At 47.5% G+C, this 18,155-nt stretch overlaps 1 long non-coding RNA gene, 1 other non-coding gene and 1 pseudogene across 2 annotated transcripts; 2 read left to right on the top strand and 1 right to left on the bottom strand.

The window, feature by feature from the left end:
• Positions 1 to 5,941: 5,941 nt before the first annotated feature.
• LOC148386910 (18S ribosomal RNA) lies at positions 5,942 to 7,782 on the top strand (annotated as a pseudogene).
• Positions 7,783 to 10,532: 2,750 nt separating this feature from the next.
• On the top strand, positions 10,533 to 15,972 carry LOC148386909 (uncharacterized). The gene is made up of 3 exons (XR_015862547.1): positions 10,533 to 10,789; positions 13,646 to 13,731; positions 13,837 to 15,972. It is a non-coding gene; the product is annotated as an uncharacterized LOC148386909 (long non-coding RNA).
• A 34-nt stretch (positions 15,973 to 16,006) lies between these two features.
• trnai-uau (transfer RNA isoleucine (anticodon UAU)) lies at positions 16,007 to 16,078 on the bottom strand. The gene has a single exon. It is a non-coding gene; the product is annotated as a tRNA-Ile (tRNA).
• Between the last annotated feature and the right edge of the window lie 2,077 nt (positions 16,079 to 18,155).

Below are 18,155 nucleotides of genomic sequence, written 5' to 3'. Positions count from 1 at the left end.
TGCTATGTGCTAATGGTCTAATGTGCTAATGGTCTAATGTGCTATGTGCTAATGATCTAATGTGCTAATGGTCTAATGTGCTATGTGCTCATGGTCTAATGTGCTCATGGTCTAATGTGCTCATGGTCTAATGTGCTATGTGCTCATGGTCTAATGTGCTATGTGCTCATGGTCTAATGTGCTATGTGCTCATGGTCTAATGTGCTATGTGCTCATGGTCTAATGTTCTATGTGCTCATGGTCTAATGTGCTATGTGCTCATGGTCTAATGTGCTATGTGCTCATGGTTTAATGTGCTATGTGTTAATGGTTTAATGTGCTATGTGTTAATGGTTTAATGTGCTATGTGCTCATGGGCTAATGTGCTATGTGCTCATGGGCTAATGTGCTATGTGCTCATGGGCTAATGTGCTATGTGCTCATGGGCTAATGTGCTATGTGCTCATGGGCTAATGTGTTAATGGTCTAATGTGCTAATGGTCTAATGTGTTAATGGTCCAATAGTCTAATGTGCTAATGGTCTAATGTGTTAATGGTCCAATGGTCTAATGTGCTCATGGTCCAATGTGCTCATGGTCCAATGTGCTCATGGTCCAATGTGCTCATGGTCCAATGTGCTCATGGTCTAATGTGCTCATGGTCTAATGTGCTCATGGTCTAATGTGCTCATGGTCTAATGTGCTATGTGCTCATGGTCTAATGTGCTATGTGCTCATGGTCTAATGTGCTCATGGTTTAATGTGCTATGTGCTCATGGTCTAATGTGCTATGTGCTAATGGTCTAATGCAGGGTTGGGCAAATAATTTTTACAAGGGGCCACATGAAATACCTGAGTTGTGTCAGAGGGCCACACCTACGATAACTTAAACCTGTTCAATTTTCTTCCATTGTAAAATGCACTAAATTATTTATTTTAAATAGTTGGTACTGGTAATTAGAAGAATACATATATTCTGTTTATGTTTATATTAAGCTATGTGAAATTGTTGTGTAAAGGTCAAATAAAAAAACAATCATTAATCAGTACAATTTATTCTTAACTTCTTTAACTTTTCCTCAAATGACAAAGCCGCTGCGTCTCTGGGTGTGAAGTTTGATAAAAAGTCCTTGTTGGGCTTGCAGTTTTGCTAGCAATGCATCAGCCTCTGATGCGCCCTGTTTATCAGACAGATGTATTTTTTCTCATGCTTGGTCGTGTAGTGGCGACTCAAATTATATTCTTTAAACACAGCGAGCTGTGTACCACAAATCAGGCACATGGCTTTACCTTTCATTTCTGTAAAGAAATACTTGGCAGTCCATGTCTTGTTGAAAACACGGCGCTCCTTGTCAACTTTTCTTTTCTGAGGGTCAGCACACGTTTCTCGGGCAGCATTACTTCGCACTGTTCACCTTCACGCACAGCTCACATACACGTACGCTACACGGAAGTGCGACGCCTTTCAAAATAAAAGCGAAACAGTTGTATTGTACGCACGCCACAATTTTTTTTTTTTTTTTTTTTAAATTACGATTGGCCTCATGCTGGCCGGACAGGGACGCACAAAGGGCCGGATGTGTCCCGCGGGCCGTAATTTGCCCAGGTTTGGTCTAATGTGCTATGCGCAAACGGTCGAATGGGCAAACGGTCGAATGGGCTAACGGTCGAATGGGCTAACGGTCGAATGGGCTAACGGTCGAATGGGCTAACGGTCGAATGGGCTAACGGTCGAATGGGCTAACGGTCGAACGGGCTAACGGTCGAACGGGCTAACGGTCGAACGGGCTAACGGTCGAACGGGCTAACGGTCGAACGGGCTAACGGTCGAACGGGCTAACGGTCGAACGGGCTAACGGTCGAACGGGCTAACGGTCGAACGGGCTCACGGTCGAACGGGCTCACGGTCGAACGGGCTCACGGTCGAACGGGCTCACGGTCGAACGGGCTCACGGTCGAACGGGCTCACGGTCGAACGGGCTCACGGTCGAACGTGCTCACGGGCGAACGGTCTAACGTGCTCACGGGCGAACGGTCTAACGTGCTCGCGGTCGAACGGTCTAACGTGCTCACGGTCGAACGGTCTAACGTGCTCACGGTCTGACGTGCTCGCGGTCTGACGTGCTCGCGGTCTGACGTGCTCGCGGTCTAACGTGCTCACGGTCTAACGTGCTCACGGTCTAACGTGCTCAGGGCCCAACGTGCTCAGGGCCCAACGTGCTCAGGGCCCAACGTGCTCAGGGCCCAACGTGCTCAGGGCCCAACGTGCTCAGGGCCCAACGTGCTCAGGGCCCAACGTGCTCAGGGCCCAATGTGCTCAGGGCCCAATGTGCTCAGGGTTCGGGTTCTTTTTAGGGTTCAGGTTAGGTTTTGAGTACAGAGACCCACTCCAAAAGGAGCGAGGAGGTGCACGGACCTCCCTGTTCTCGCTGTTCAAAAAAATGGGCGGTTGATGGGTCCCCTCCGACCACGACTAACCACCATCCGCTCTGTCTTTGTTGTCTTTTAACTTATTTAGTTATGAAATGTTAATGTATTTTTAAATCTATTTATTTACCAAAGCATTCAATCTACTAATTCGCCAATGAAATCCAATTCAATCCCTTTATTTATTCACGTATTAATTGAAACCCCCAAATCAATAAATTCCCTAATAACCCAAACCCAGTGTATTGTGCCAAAAACAACAAACAAATTTCTTTTTTAATGAACTGAAACAAATACAACGTTTCGACCTTAATCAGTCTTCATCAGGTAATATTAAAACAAAATAATATTTTCTAAGTGCCAACGGCTCTTCCGCCGTAAAGTGCCCGCCTCGGCTGGTGTGCCCAACTCGGCTGGTTCCTCCGGTCGGCCAGAGCAAGCGAAAATTCGGCCTCTTACCCTGGAAGTCTGGCCAACTTTGGCAAATGTTTTCAAAGTGCCAACGGCTCTTGCGCCGTAAAGTGTCCGCCTCGGCTGGTTCCTCCGGTCGGCCACGAAATGTGGAAATTCGGCCTCTGGCCCTGGAAGTCCTGCCAACTTCTGAGAATAATTTCAGAGTGCCAACGGCTCTTGCGCCGTAAAGTGTCTGCCTTGGCTGGTTCCTCCGGTTGGCCACAAAATGTGGAAAATCGGCCTCTGGCCCTGGAAGTCCTGCAGACTCCTGAGAAATATTTCTAAGTCCCAATGGCTCTTGCGCCATAAAGTGTCCGCCTCGGCTGGTTCCCGCGGTCGGCAACAAAAAGTGAAAATTCGGCCTCTTGCCCTGGAAATCCTGCCAACTTCTGCGAATTTTTTCTAAGTGCCAACGGCTCTTGCGCCGCAAGGTGTCCACCTCGGCTGGTTCCCACGGTCGGCCACAAAAACTGAAAATTCGGCCTCTTGCCCTTGAAGTCCTGCCAACTTCTGCGAATTTTGTTTAAGTGCCAACGGCTCTTGCACCGCAAAGTGTCCGCCTCGGCTGGTTCCCGCGGTCGGCCACAAAAAGCAAAAATTTGGCCTCTCCCTCTGAAGCAACCTCAAAATTTAGGCGAAATTTTTCTAATTGCCTTTAGGTACCAGGGGTTTGGGTACCAGGGGTTTTGGGTACCAGGGGTGCAGTACCAACTTTGGTCTTTAGGTGCGCTAGGGTACAATGAGTTGGTCCCCCCAGTTAGTGTACTCATTACCTTTACTCCCTTTTCGCAAAATATAGTCAGAACGAGCATGGGGGGCTCAATTGTTTGACCCACAAAATAATTGGCCCGCATCTGAGCGCTGGTATAGGCCGCCAGAAGTTCCCCCCGCTCGGATAGCAGAACTGGGAAAGCATGGCAAAGCACTCTGGAAGTGCAATACAAAGAGAGAGAAAGTTTTCTAAGTGCAACAACTCTCGAAAAATTTCTAAGTGCCACAGCGCTCGAAAATTTTCAAAGTGCGAGCACAGCTGTGAAATATTCAAAGTCCTACAGGCACATGGCAGAATGCACGGACGGCCGTCTGCTCCCGGCGGCTGCCATGAAGGGACTATACCTCCCTCCCGGGGACGGCTGTCTGCTCCCGGCAACCGTCTTTACCCCCTCCTTTACCGCCTTAAGTTGGACCCGCCTTGGTAGGGCCCCCACCCACCCTGGCTCGCCGGCGTTGGGTGGACGGTTCCTCCTCACTTGCGGGTCTCGGTCCTTGGCAACGACTGCGGAGGACCTGCCGCCTCCTCAAACGCAGGCTGGAAGGAAAATCTGATAATGTTAATACATCAAAGAACAGCACAACGGAGGATCGGCCGCCTCCTTAAACACAGGCCGGGCGAAAATATGCGAATGTTTGGGGCCATCCAAGGAAGGGAGTTACTGGCCGCCTCCTTAAACACAGGCCGGGCGAAAATATGCAAATGAATGGGGCCATCCAAGGAAGGGAGTTACCGACCGCCTCCTAAAACACAGGCCGGGCGAAAAAATGCGAATGTTGTCCATCCAAGGAAGGGAGGCAACGGCCGTCTCCTTAAGCACAGGCCGGACGAAAATCTGCGGATGTGGTCCATCCAAGGCAGAGGAGGTACCGGCCCCCTCCTTAAACACAGGCCGGTAAAATGTGCGGATGTTTACCATCCAAGAAGAGAGGGGACTGCCGCCTCGTTAAATACAGGCTGTCAGCCTATGCACACTATGAGTCGGAAATATTTTCAGAGCAGAACGCTCGAAAATTTTCCATGTGGAAACTGAACCCTCGCCTGCTCCCGGCGTTTCTCCGAGTACCCCTACACCCCCTTAACCTGACCGACGCGCTCATGACCCGCTTTGGTAGGGCCCCCACCGGCCCTGACTACCGCCGGTGTTGGGTGGACGGTTCCTTCCCACTTGCGGGTCGCACTCTAGCGCTACGGCCGCCGCGTGAGTGCGCGCCACGCGCCGCCCCCGCAGGCCTAGCGCGAACCGTACGGCAACAAAACCGAGACGCCCCGGCTCAAAACTCACCCAGAGGCGATCCACGGAGGCCGAGCGCGCGATCCGACTTGCGGCAGCATCAAGCGCCTAACGCACGATTTTCACCAGCCCCCCGGAATGGTTCGTCGGGAGCACGGTACAGGCATACAGCTCACTTTGCCAGCCGGCCGCAGCGGGCCGCACCGACCGAGTCTGACTCGGCCGGCGCGCAGAGTCCCATCTGGGTGACAGCGGCGCCGAGCTGTGACTGTTAGCCGTCGCCCCTTCATCCTTCCGGATCCCCACAGTGCCGATCCAAGTCCGCATCCTGGCCGCAGCGCGAGACCGGGCGGGCCGCAACGACCGAGTCTGACTCAGACGGGGCGAAGCTTCCCGCCTTGGGCCTCTGCAAAACGTGCCTCGCGCGGGTTAAGTCGCCAGCACAGCACCGCGCCCCCCGACCCCCGTACTTTCGGAAACGAAGCGAGCCACAGCCGGGCCGCGACGACCGAGTCTGACTCGGACGGAGCGCAGCTTCCCGTCTCGGTTACCGCACCTTGAGTCGAGGGGGCCGACGCCCATCCCCGTACCCCGCCATTCCCTCGCAGTTTATCCTAAGCCGCCTGCCGGAGCCCAACCGATGTGCCACCCCCGTTGCCGAGTTCGCTCTTCCCAAGCTTGTTCTCCCGACAATACCGCCCGAGCCCATCCCGCCCCACGGCGATCCGCTCTGCCCAGCGCCGGCGAGTCAGCGTTCTACGGGTCTGATCTGGCCACAGTACGAGCGCTCGGCATACACAGCGGCGTCGCGCGGACGTGGTCAGCGCTCGGCGGCAGCGACGGGTCCGGACCTGCTCCCCGCGCAGAGCTTACGGAGCGTGGCCCGGCTCCTCTCGTTACGGCGAAGGTATAGGCAGAGGCCGTTTGGACCCGTGCCGGCCGGAGGGCTTCCCGCCCGCTAGGTCCACGAAGACTTTTAATGCTCAGCCCCCGCTGTCGCGGTTAGGCGCCCGGTGAACGTGACAGACCCTGCTCGGCCGAGCAAAATCCCACACATCTCCTGTGTGAGCGACCCCCTACCTGGTTGATCCTGCCAGTAGCATATGCTTGTCTCAAAGATTAAGCCATGCAAGTCTAAGTGCACATGGCCCGTACAGCGAAACTGCAAATGGCTCATTAAATCAGTTATGGTTCCTTTGATTGCTCCACTGTTACTTGGATAACTGTGGCAATTCTAGAGCTAATACATGCAAACAAGCGCCGACCTCCGGGGACGTGCGCATTTATCAGACCCAAATCCCGCGCGAGGGTCAAAGGGTCGCGGCGCTACCCATGCGCCGCGGCCCTTGCGCGTCTGGCCCGGCCTTCCTTGATGACCCTAGATAACTTCCAGCCGATCGCCGGCCCTCCGCGGCGGCGACGTCTCATTCGAATGTCTGCCCTATCAACTTTCGATGGTACTCTCTGCGCCTACCATGGTGACAATGGGTAACGGGGAATAAGGGTTCGATTCCGGAGAGGGAGCCTGAGAAACGGCTACCACATCCAAGGAAGGCAGCAGGCGCTCAAATTACCCACTCCCGACACGGGGAGGTAGTGACAAAAAATAATAATACAGGACTCTTTTGAGGCCCTGTAATTGGAATGAGCACAGTCCAAACCCTTGGGCGAGAACCCATTGGAGGGCAAGTCCCCATTGGAGGGCAAGTCTGGTGCCAGCAGCCGCGGTAATTCCAGCTCCAATAGCGTATCTTAAATTTGTTGCAGTTAAAAAGCTCGTAGTTGGACCTCAGGACATGAGCTGACGGTCCGCCGCAAGGCGTGCATCCGTCTGTCCCAGCCCCTGCCTCTCGGTCAGCCCCCGGGATGCCCTTAACTGGGTGTCCCGCCCGGGGCCCAAAGCCTTTACTTTGAAAAACTCAGTGTTCTAAGCAGGTCAGTGCCGCCTTGCACACCGCAGCTAGGAATGATGGAATAGGACCCCGGTTCTATTTTGTGGGTTTTCCCTCCTGAACTGGGGCCATGATTGAGAGGGACGGCCAGGGGCATTCGTATTGCGCCGCTAGAGGTGAAATTCTTGGACCGGCGCAAGACGGGCCAGGGCGAAAGCATTTGCCAAGAATGTTTTCATTAATCAAAAACAAAAGTCGGAGGTTCGAAGACGATCAGATACTGTCGCAGTTCCGACCATAAACGATACCGACCCGCGATCAGGCGGCGTTATTCCCATGACCCGCCCGGCAGCGCCCGGGAAACCACCAAGTCTTTGGGTTCCGGGGGGAGTATGGTTGCAAAGCTGAAACTTAAAGGAATTGACGGAAGGGCACCACCAGGAGTGGAGCATGCGGCTTTATATGACTAAACACGGGAAACCTCACCCGGCCCGGACACGGACAGGATTGACAGATTGACCATGGCCGTTCTTAGTTGGTGGAGCGATTTGTCTGGTTAATTCCGATAATGAACGAGACTCTGACATGCTAAATAGTTACGCGGCCCCCTTCTTAGAGGGACAAGTGGCGTTCAGCCACACGAGATTGAGCAATAACAGCTCTGTGATGCCCTTAGATGTCCGGGACTGCACGCGCGCCACACTGAGCGGACCAGTGTGTGCCACATCCCCTGCGACGAGAAGCGCGGGTAACCATATGAACCCCGCTCGTGATAGGGACTGGGGACTGCAATTATTTCCCACCAACGAGGAATTCCCAGTAAGCACGGATCATGAGCCCGCATTGATTAAGTCCCTGCCCTTTGTACACACCGCCCGTCACTACTACCGATTGGATGACTTAGTGAGGTCCTCGGATGGGCACCGCCAGGGCCGGTCACGTCGAGAAGATGATCAAACTTGACTATCTAGAGGAATTAAAAGTCGTAACAAGGTTTCCGTAGGTGAACCTGCGGAAGGATCATTACCGGAGCGATCGAGCGGGATCAGCGGCCCGCGCTTTCGAACGAACATGAGCCGAGGGCGAAAGGCTCGTGGTGGGGAAGGCTCGGGGCTGCGGCTGACGCGGTGATGCTTGCTTCGGACGGTCACACCGCAAGAAAGAGCGGGGCCGATCTGGCGCGCTGCGGCCCGCAGGTACGCAGTACACGATGACCTCGTCCGCCCTAGCCCGGAGCGCCGCCGAGGACTCTGGGGGAAGGATAATTTCCCGCGACTCACGAACGCGCTCGCCCCACCTTAAACCGGGGGGCGGGCGGGCGGTCGGTGCGGGCGCGCGGGGGACCGAGGACCCTTAGCCCGAAGCGATGAACGGAGGATGACTGAGGAAAGGACTTCACCGCGGCTCAGGCGCGCTCGCCGGCCCCCCACTAAGACCACCCGGTACGGCTCCGGACGGACGGCCAATGCGGTCGGCAAATCCTTTCTAAGATGTAGGTACTGAATTTTCTTTTGTGTGTTATCAAACCTCTCCTGAAAAGGGTGTTTTGTTGTCGGGCATATTTTAGAGAGGTCGAAGCATTCTCCGCACTGTGGTGATAACCAAAATACTCAAAACACTATTTTTACGCCCCCAATTTCAGAGTAGCCGTCTACGGTGTAGTTATCTATCCTAACTTCACCTCCGTTCAATGCATGTCTAATTCGGATATTCTGGCTGTGCATGATCCATTGCATGTACTGAATAGAGTCATTCAAAAAGCTTTGTGCTGCGCATATAGTTGTCTGAAGGTGTAATGGCTAGTGTTTAAGGGGTTAGAAAATCAATACGAAAAACGTTCATGCACGCAGAGGCTATTGTCACAGCGTTGAACGGGTCTATTCCTGTAACCTCAAAAAACTCGCTCCTGAATTTCTCTCACCCCTGCATTAACAGGTCAACATCATTTTCGCAGTAGGCTATCGCCTGTTTAGCAAACTCAAACACATTTTTAGCTTCTTTGGCATACCATTCGTCAAACTTTGCTCGTTGAGAGGGTGACATTCGCTTGATATCGTAGTACGTGGGGTCAGGGTGAGACCCTACGTAGTTAAGATGCTCTAAAGAGCTGAATTTGTGTGGGAAGTAACCCTTTGATTTGTCTTCAAACTCCAGGGCCTTAGGCATCGCACTTAGAGGCATCATCAAGAATGAGAGAGAGTCTATGAATCAAGATTTTGTGTCTAAATCGTCAAATGATAGAACTTTACTCATCAGAATGTCAAGTATGAGACCTAATTCAAGCATTCTCCTCATCAGTATGTATGAATCAAAACCTCTCGCGTTATGTGCAACAAACGTAGTTTGTTTAAACCGAGGGTTTCGAAAAAATCTGAGAAATTCGTCAACACAATCTGTGCCAAACCACTGCTTCGTCAGTCTATTCGATTTGCAACAGATGAGAAAAGGTTTGTGTAAACCATCTACGTCTATATAGGTTTCGAAATCATAGTGTACTACATTTTTGCATGGTGGTTGAGGCTTGATGGGCTGAATGTAGCACATGTGGGGGGTCAGCAAGGCATCATCTTGATTTAAGATCTCATCACACACTGTAATTTTTTAAACAGGGCAACGATGTTTAGCACCGGTACCATCAGCTTTCACATAATACTGGAGACCACACTGCAAGCATTTTTTGCATGAACTGCAGTTGCTCACACGATTCGTCGCTCGAAACTCTTTATGTTTGGCAAAGCATTCCTCATTACGACAAGTTTCATTAGCCGGAGCAGATAACACGTTTAATGTGCCGTTGTTTACAATACGGATCGAGACAAATGTTACAGTATCCTTCACACTGGTGCTGTTGCCAATTCTCGTGCCCTTTGCAGTATATTCTACAAAAGAATGCATGACCAACGAATGCCTCTATCGCTTTCACGCCGTAGTAATGACCCTCGAGGTGTAAGACAAATAAAGTGTCGTTGTCTGTTTTGGGATAATGTGTGTCGAAAATAGTCATGGGGCGGCAGTCCTCTTTTCGATACATTACAGTTATTTTCCGTTTGAGGACTTTCTCAAATTTATGGACATCACCCAGACTCACAGGTGTTTGACAATCCAATCCCACACTCTCGTGTAAGAGCCGTGTCTGTCTTGTGGCTTGTTTTGATGCGAGTGTGTCATTTAGCAGATAGGTTAGTGAGAGAGCAAAGCATAGATTGTTGTCTTTATTACGAGGTATGTGTAAGTGTCGTTTTTTCAACCTCAAATTTTCTCTGTTAATACTGTCCAGCAACCTACGACGCGTTCCACCACCCAACGGGGTGACTATTTGTCCAATAAGCTCTAAGCTCTCATCAGCCAGAAGCTTGGTATTTGATTGGGCTAAACGCTCAAGCATGTCTGTTACACTATCTCTGATAGTTTGTCACTTGTTTGCTGGTAGATGTGAGCTCTATCGTTACCACCCACTAACTCAGCCTGAATCACATCACCTGGTTGTGCTCGACTAACCACCTCTTGCATAACATCATCTATTTTATCTTCAATCTGGAGGTAAAAGGTTGCAAAATCATTGATGTTCAGTTGAGATGGGATATTTAACTGTCACCTTACCTCTACATTATTGAAATGCGGTCTATTGACTACAACAGAACCGCCGCACTGATCAGTTAATACAGAACTGCTGTTAGATTGCTGGGGCATGTATTGAAATGCTGGTGTGCTGGCATCAATAACATCTATTTCGTGATCAATTATAAGAGAGCAGTTGTTAGGCTGAAATGCCGGTGGAACGTCGTCAATAACAGCCGGCGATGAATCGACAGGGTTAGCGGTTAACGGGTCAACCAGAGGCTGCGTATTTAGATTTTGGTTAATGTTTAGCAACTGGACAGGAATATCAGGACTGATACGCCCGTTGCTGTCATTAGCTTGGTTGTTTAATTCTGCCATCATGTTTAGCAATTGTGACGGGATTTGTGTAGGACTCTGTCTACCTTCATTCACACTTTGATCGTTCAGTTCATCTATGGCAGCTTGTAAATGGGTAAGAATAGCAGGACTGACTGGTCTTTCCCCCTCTAACAAAGCAGTGCTCACATTATTGAGCAAATCTGTTATTTGACTCGTAGACGTATTGTTTGATAGCAAATCATTGTTGGCGCTTGACAAATCTAGCTCTGGTGTGTCACTTCTATGGTATGTTTCGCTAGATGGTAGCAAATCTATTTCATCGATGTTTGCTAAGAAATTTGACTCTGCTGACGTGATGTTTGAATGATCCATTATATTTCCTTTTACAAAACACAACAGAAACAACACAGATCTATTTTGATTCGGCCAAATCTGTCAGAATACGTATTAGCTTAAAACGTTCTTGTAACCGTCTTTTGTAAATACAATTACCACGGCACTTTACAGGCCCCCCGCTGGCTGAGTGGCGCGTGTTGTAGAAGAGCTGCCCCCTCCTCCTCTTTCCTCTCTGTACCTCCGTGTCACAACACTCACCTGGAAGTAGATATAAAAGTTAATCCGTCATAATATCAGAAATAGCAAAAAATAGTATGTCTGATGATAGCATACAAAGAGAGAAAAAATAGAAGGAATACCTCCAACTTTGTTTGTCGACTCTTGATGATGGGTCAAGCCCTCGTATGTAGATAGAGCTTCAGCTAACTGTGTCCGTCGATGTTTCCAGTCGGTCGGTGTGGGATGCAATTGGATTGGTTCCAACGGTAGCACGTGACTCTGATGCGCTTGGTCTCGCTGGCTCCACTGCTTCAAAATGGCGTTCGAAGGCAGCTTGTGTCGGCTGATTGTTTTTCCTAGTAGCCGTGGCCACGAGATCTGTTACATCCATAAAATAAAATCACCACCTAATAGCATTTATATGAACTACCTTAGATGAACGATTGACTCACCGTAGTCTGATTGTGTAAGGTAAACGTCGCTAAAGTCGTCGTCAAAAGATGCGTGGACATCGGAATGAACGATGATGTCTATAAACATTACATCTTGTTTTATAAATAACCGCAGTGTATTATTATTATTACTATTTACTATTATTATCATTATTATTATTACGGCGGCAAAGTAGTAACATGACTTAACTTTAACCATCTCGAAACAGCTTTTGACGCGCTTCGACTCCGTTGCTCAGAGCGATGGCTTGTCTTCTCAAAATGAGCGTTGCTCATTCACACTAAACCAATTTCAAATTCGGCGGGGATAAGACCTTGCCTATGGGATCATGTGTCGCGAGAAATCAAATAACTTTGGCAGCATGCTGACGACACTTCAATGACTCGATCACATTTGACTATCTCCTCCAGTCTCTTTCAGAGGATTTCTTCTCCTTTAGATGTCTTTTTCTCAACAAAACTCCCCCTTGATCCTCTAAACTATTAGATGTCAAACACCCTGATTTTTTTCTCTTTCAGATAACTTTGGCACCAATAACGTTGACTCTATTGTTTGTCAAATTACATGCAACAACACCTTGATTTTTGATGCGTTTTTCTCAACAAATCACCCCCCATACTGACACAAACACCCTTCCCCTTCTTTTTCACAACAAAACGCCCCCCTTTACCCCACACGCACTGGCTCAAGTGCTGCACCTGTTTTGATTCACAAAAATACATGCCCATACATGTCCACATCCAAAAATGGCGCCAGCAAACCAAAATGGGGACAGCCAAAGATGGCGCCGTCACGACTGCCGCCATCTTGACGCCCGCCAGACTGGAGCATATACCCCTCCCCAGTCCAAAAGGGGGTGATTTATGATACCATAACAAATCATAAAAAGGTCATACAATTTTATGACCCCTACCTCATTTGCATATGAATAGACATCAAGGCCTAGTGCATTCTATTATTGTGTGTCTTGCGGCTTATACCACGCCGTACATACCATATCATGTCGCCCCAACAACTCCTGCATGAGATGCGGTGGCTGATATATTCAGACAATGGGTTGCTACTCATCATTATATATCACAACCTCGTCGAATTTTCATTATCTTCACATCCAAAGTATCTTGGCACAACATACATAACAGGACATTTCAACACAAGACAAGGTGGCAGAGAGGTTAAGGCTGTTGCGTGTTGTTGATGATGTCTGTTGGGTCAAGAAAACTCAGATGAGGAGTAACAGTTAGTTCTTTATTGGTTGTTTAATGGCGGCCAGTACACATGGCACCATAGCAGATGTAACAGCATCCCCCCATCTCCAGGAATGAAGGTTTTATACTCTCCGGAAAAGGCGGGAAAGCGTCAGCTGACCATTTGGTTTCGATGTGTATTGGAGAGCCCTGTGTGTGTGTGTTTGTGCGTAACATATGTAGATGTAGCTAAAGTATACATACTGTAAACGAGTTTTAGAACTCTTTTATTATTATAACAACTTTTTTATAACAATGTATAAGTGTACGTACTGTAAATATGTTTTTAGAACTATTTTATTATTATAACAATTTTTATAACAAGGTACAATACTATAAATATGTTTATAGAACTCTTATTATTATCACAACCTTTTTTTTTTATAAATCGGTACAAGTGTATGTACTGCAATAGTGTGGGCACTCCTTGCCATAAGCTGGTGTGTGAGCAACTTTCATGCCATAATGCCTCAATTTAGAAGGTTTATTTTGAATATTTTACTTTTGTTTTTAATTTGAAAAAAAAGAATCCGAGATGTATTAAAGCCACAACAAATGAACCGCGATGTAATGAGGGATTACTGTACATCACTATCCTGAAAGTAGACGTAAACTTCCAGGAAATAGACATTTTAAAGAATGAATGTTAAATTCACTTGCATTTATTCATTGATGACTTGGCTATCACGAAAGTAATCAAATATATAATATTGTCATGTTCTGACTCACCATAGACAAAGAAACATTGCCCAGAGTGCGGAAAAGATTACGCCATCCTGTCCCGCCACATGCGAGATAAGCATGGCTGCGAGAGTACGAGGTAAGTACTTGAGATTGCTTTAGCATATGCTTTAACTTCATTGCATCTTCTTGTTTTCTCGGTCAACACTAAACCAACCTATCTTGTTCCTTCCAAAATCATCAGAAGTGGAACAGATGGAGCAGAACAGCCAGGAAAGCTCATCTGAAAAGGAAGAAGCTAAGGACTGTCGGGAGAACGTATCTCGACTCCAGAATGAAGAAGTAGGAATATTGGCACTGCTAATCCAGGAGGACGACATGGGCGAGCTGGATGTCAAACATGGCCCTTCAGCCAAGTGGTTGCACTGGAAGGAGTCCGCTACGTACAGCCGGGAAAATGCATCAAGGCTGGAATAGGAGGAACTGGGCGAGCCAGATGTCAGACTTGGCCATTCAGGCAAGTTGCCAAAATGGAAAGAGCTGTTGAATTGGAAGGCGTCCAAGGGTGGAGAGAAAGACATTGACTCAGAGATAGGCTCTGGATCAACTACATCCACATCTAGTATATCTGACTCTGAAACAGAGAGTGAAAGTGAGTCCGAGTAGGCATGGTTATGTTTAGTCACGTTTTATTGTGTTGCTGTTTTAGGTTTGCTGTGTTTAGAAATTCATCTTAAAATATGTATACAGCTGTTTGATATTTTGTAATACGGTTAACTTACCTTAAAATATTTATATAGCCGTTTGATATTTTGTTATACTGTTAAATACTTCAGAGATCGGACGAGATCGGGCATTTTAAGGGTAGTATGGCCGTAAGCAGTGAGAGAAATCAAAATTTTTCATTTTATAGATACAATCGCCCCTGAAACCCTGCTAAGCAGTGGCGGTTGGCTGTTGTAAAAGTTTCCTTTCACAATTGACGTGGGAAAAAAAGGCTTTCAGCACCAGGTATTCCCTGACTGTCTCCCTTCCCTTTTTTACAACCAGGTCCGAAACATGCTTTCTTCCAAAACTTCATGGAAACATGTCGATCATGAAAAGTTATTGACAGATTTTTATGTGGTAGCACGAATTTGCCGTTGTGACCTGCATTTTGATGTATCAAAATAAACGTCATTAAAAAGGTGAAGAAAACACTACATGGAAGCGCAACTTGGATTCGTTTCCAAGTAAAACTGCTGCTTTGAGTTCACAGGGAGCCATGCTCTTTATTCACTGTACATCATCCATGTCTAAATTCCAGTCCAAATCCGGCCCCCGGTCAGATTGCATACAGCCCGCACCTTCGGTCTTATAATGTATTATTTATGGCCCGCCTGCACTGTCAAATTGAATAAAAAAACCCGGAAACTTGAAACTATAATTCCTCCTATAACCAAAAGGGGGCAGCACCACCACTCATTTCTGCCATGGCGACTGGAAAGAACACAAGGAAAGTTGATGTTGAGGGCTGTCGCTTTCAAGAGAAATGGGAATCCCAATACTTCTTCACTGACAATCAAGGTAATTGTGTTTGTCTAATTCAGGGGTGGGCAAACTTTTCTACTTGCGGGTCGAATTGGGTTCTAAATTTTGACCGGGGACCAAACCAGGAGCAGATGTATGTAGTGTTTGTGTGAAGTAATAGAAATGACATGTAAAGCTCATTGCATAAAAAGTTTTTATTTTTAGTAGGTAGTAAAGCATGGGTAATCAAAATAAACTATTTGAAAACAAATGCATTTATGAACAGCGCTACTATCAATGATTCTCATTAAATACGGCACTGTTATTACGAATAAAATTTCCATCACTTCAGCGCCTGCAGGCCAAATTTATGAAAGACGTTTATCTAATGAGGCAAAATCACATCAAACGGCAGACATTCTGACCAAATACATCCTCTTGAAGAATCAGTGAAATAATACATCTACATAAAGTAATAAAGAAATCAATAGTATTGTTGGTCTCCCTTTTTTGCTAGTGCATCATGGTTTGGAGTAAAATTTGTTGTGGTAATTCTTAGGATAGAGCCGAGGTGTTGGTCCTCTAACCTAGATCTGTGACGGGCTTTGTTGACCTTCATGCAGCTGAACGTCTGCTCACACACGTATGTCGAGCCAAATTGTCCACTCCTTTTTTTAAACGCTCGGCACTCAGTGTCCACCTTTCTTCCGCGGGCTGTCATTTGCCCATGTCTGGTGTATTTGGACTGAGAATGGTGAAAGAAAGCACATATATGCCTAATAAACTGTTTGCATTGCGTATGGGTGGAGTTCCACGCAGCACAACCAACGTGTGGAAAATAATATACACACATTTCTTCTCAAAATCATGACTTGAAAGAAAGTCCAAATGACACACATTCCAAATAGCAGAGGATGGTTTCGATCCATCGGCCTCTGGGTTATAGGCCCAGCACGCTCCCGCTGCGCCACTCTGCTACTCAGTGCTAGTCCTTCATGATGTCCTCTAATCAGCAAACAAGCATTCGGATCCAACGCAACTGGATTCTGATTGTCATTCATATTGTTTCGACTCTGTTGTGTACAGGCTTCATTACATTATGAGCAAAACTCAGTTGGGCAGCACTAACCTGGATGCTGGTGGAGAAACCAACTTTTTATCCTCCAAATTCACGTTTTAATAGAATTGTCAACCAAATACAATGTAGAAGTTACAGGTGGTTGGTCGTGTGGCCGTGCGGTCTAGTTGGATTTAGGCTCCAGTCTCTCCTGAGGCATGTGTTCAAATCCCACTTCTGGATCGGGTTTGTTTTATTCTTCTGGCCCAACTCTTTCCAGCGCAGCCGTTCAGTACAAACGATGACCCTGGAAAGTTCTTTGCAAAATATCAATCTTTGCCTTTAATGTTCACCGGGACTACCCATTTAATACCTGCACTGTGTATTTGGATAGAGACTGCAGAAAGGAGACACGTACATATGCCTCGTGAACGACTACATGCTGTCAGGAATGATTGGAGCCGGGCGACCAAATGCAGCTTGAACCATGGTTTATTTAAGGGAAAGGGAGTTGGAAGGGAGGTAGGTGGGGAAAACGAAGACACAGATGGGATAGAGACTCGGCCAACGAACAGATATAGAGAAGTCCAGTCGGACACTGAACAGATTCTGACCGTGAGCCTACATTCCAGGAGATAACGACACGCACATCAAAGATGCCATGGACTCATTGAAGAATTTACAGCAGGCCATGGCGGAGGATAAAATCCACGATCAATGGGATTTCTTTTCATGGCTATTCTCTGGTGCTTGGTAGCAGTTGCTGTGGAAACTTGTGACTCCTGTGCTTGCTGTGTTGGTATTGTTGTGCTTCTTTACGTCCTGTGTTATCCCGTGTTTGAAGTCTGCTGTGACAAGGGTTGTATCTTCTACCATGGCACAAGTGCATGTACTTCTAGGACATGACGGATCTGATGACTATAATGTGCTGCGAAACATGGATTGCATAGATGCTGTTTAGCTTAGCATTATTTTACGGAAACTTGATGATTTGACCATCGAAAATGCCTTGCAAGTGATGGGTACAATGATATATTGTTTCTGTGTTTTTCTTTTTATTATTTTTTTTATTGATAACATTCTGGTCGCCGAAGGCAGAGGGACCGTGTGAGGCTTTTCCTGCAATTATCTGGCCGCAGGTTTTTAACTCATACAATAACTTTGGACTGGAGTATTGAGGAACAAAAAAAAAAACTCATCTTCACTAGAAATTATTGCTGTCATGTGTGTTTTCTTAATTGTTTTTGACATAATCATATGATAATCAGGAGGGATATGTTAGGGTTGATAGATTAGTTTGATCCTATGCTTATGTTGGAATGTAACCTGTAATAATTAAACTCGCTTGTCCTGTCTTAACAAAAGTAGTAGAACAAAGTGCTAAGTTAAAGTCAAAGTCCCAATGATCATCGTCACACACACATCTGGGTGTGGTGAAATTTGTCCTCTGCATTTAACCCATCCCCATGTGATTTTGATCCATCCCCTGGGGGAGAGGGGGGCAGTGAGCAGCAGCGGTGCCGCGCTCGGGAATCATTTAGTGATCTAACCCCCCAAGTCCAACCCTTAATGCTGAGTGCCAAGCAGGGAGGCAATGGGTCCCATTTTTATAGTCTTTGGTATGACCCAGCCGCGGTTTGAACCCACAACCTTCTCAGTCTCAGGGCGGACACTCTACTACTAGGCCAGTGATCTTCTGAACTGATTGACTAGTAGTAGAGGAAGCAATCAAAGTTGTTTTGTTCACACAACATCGTGAAAGATGCGCTTTGATTAGCAGGCCAGGGACTTCGGCCCCATCCTGTCTACTCTGACCCCCACTCTCACCCCCGCTCTGTTTCGCTCAATAAAAATGCTCCTGCGAGAGGCCTGAGTCAGACTTCATTCGATCATCGCTGCCCACACAGCGACGAATGGACTCTCCACCTGAAGGTGCTTAAAAAAACTTACTTGTCTCCTGTTTGGTTTTTGCAAAATAAGTTGGAGTGTGCACAACT

Source organism: Syngnathus floridae, chromosome 14, assembly GCF_059516105.1.
Source record: "Syngnathus floridae isolate MCC-2025c chromosome 14, RoL_Sflo_1.0, whole genome shotgun sequence".
In the NCBI taxonomy this organism is placed as follows: Eukaryota; Metazoa; Chordata; class Actinopteri; order Syngnathiformes; family Syngnathidae; genus Syngnathus; species Syngnathus floridae.
The sequence above is the reverse complement of the archived record's forward strand: the minus strand, read 5'-3'. Positions and strand labels throughout refer to the sequence as shown.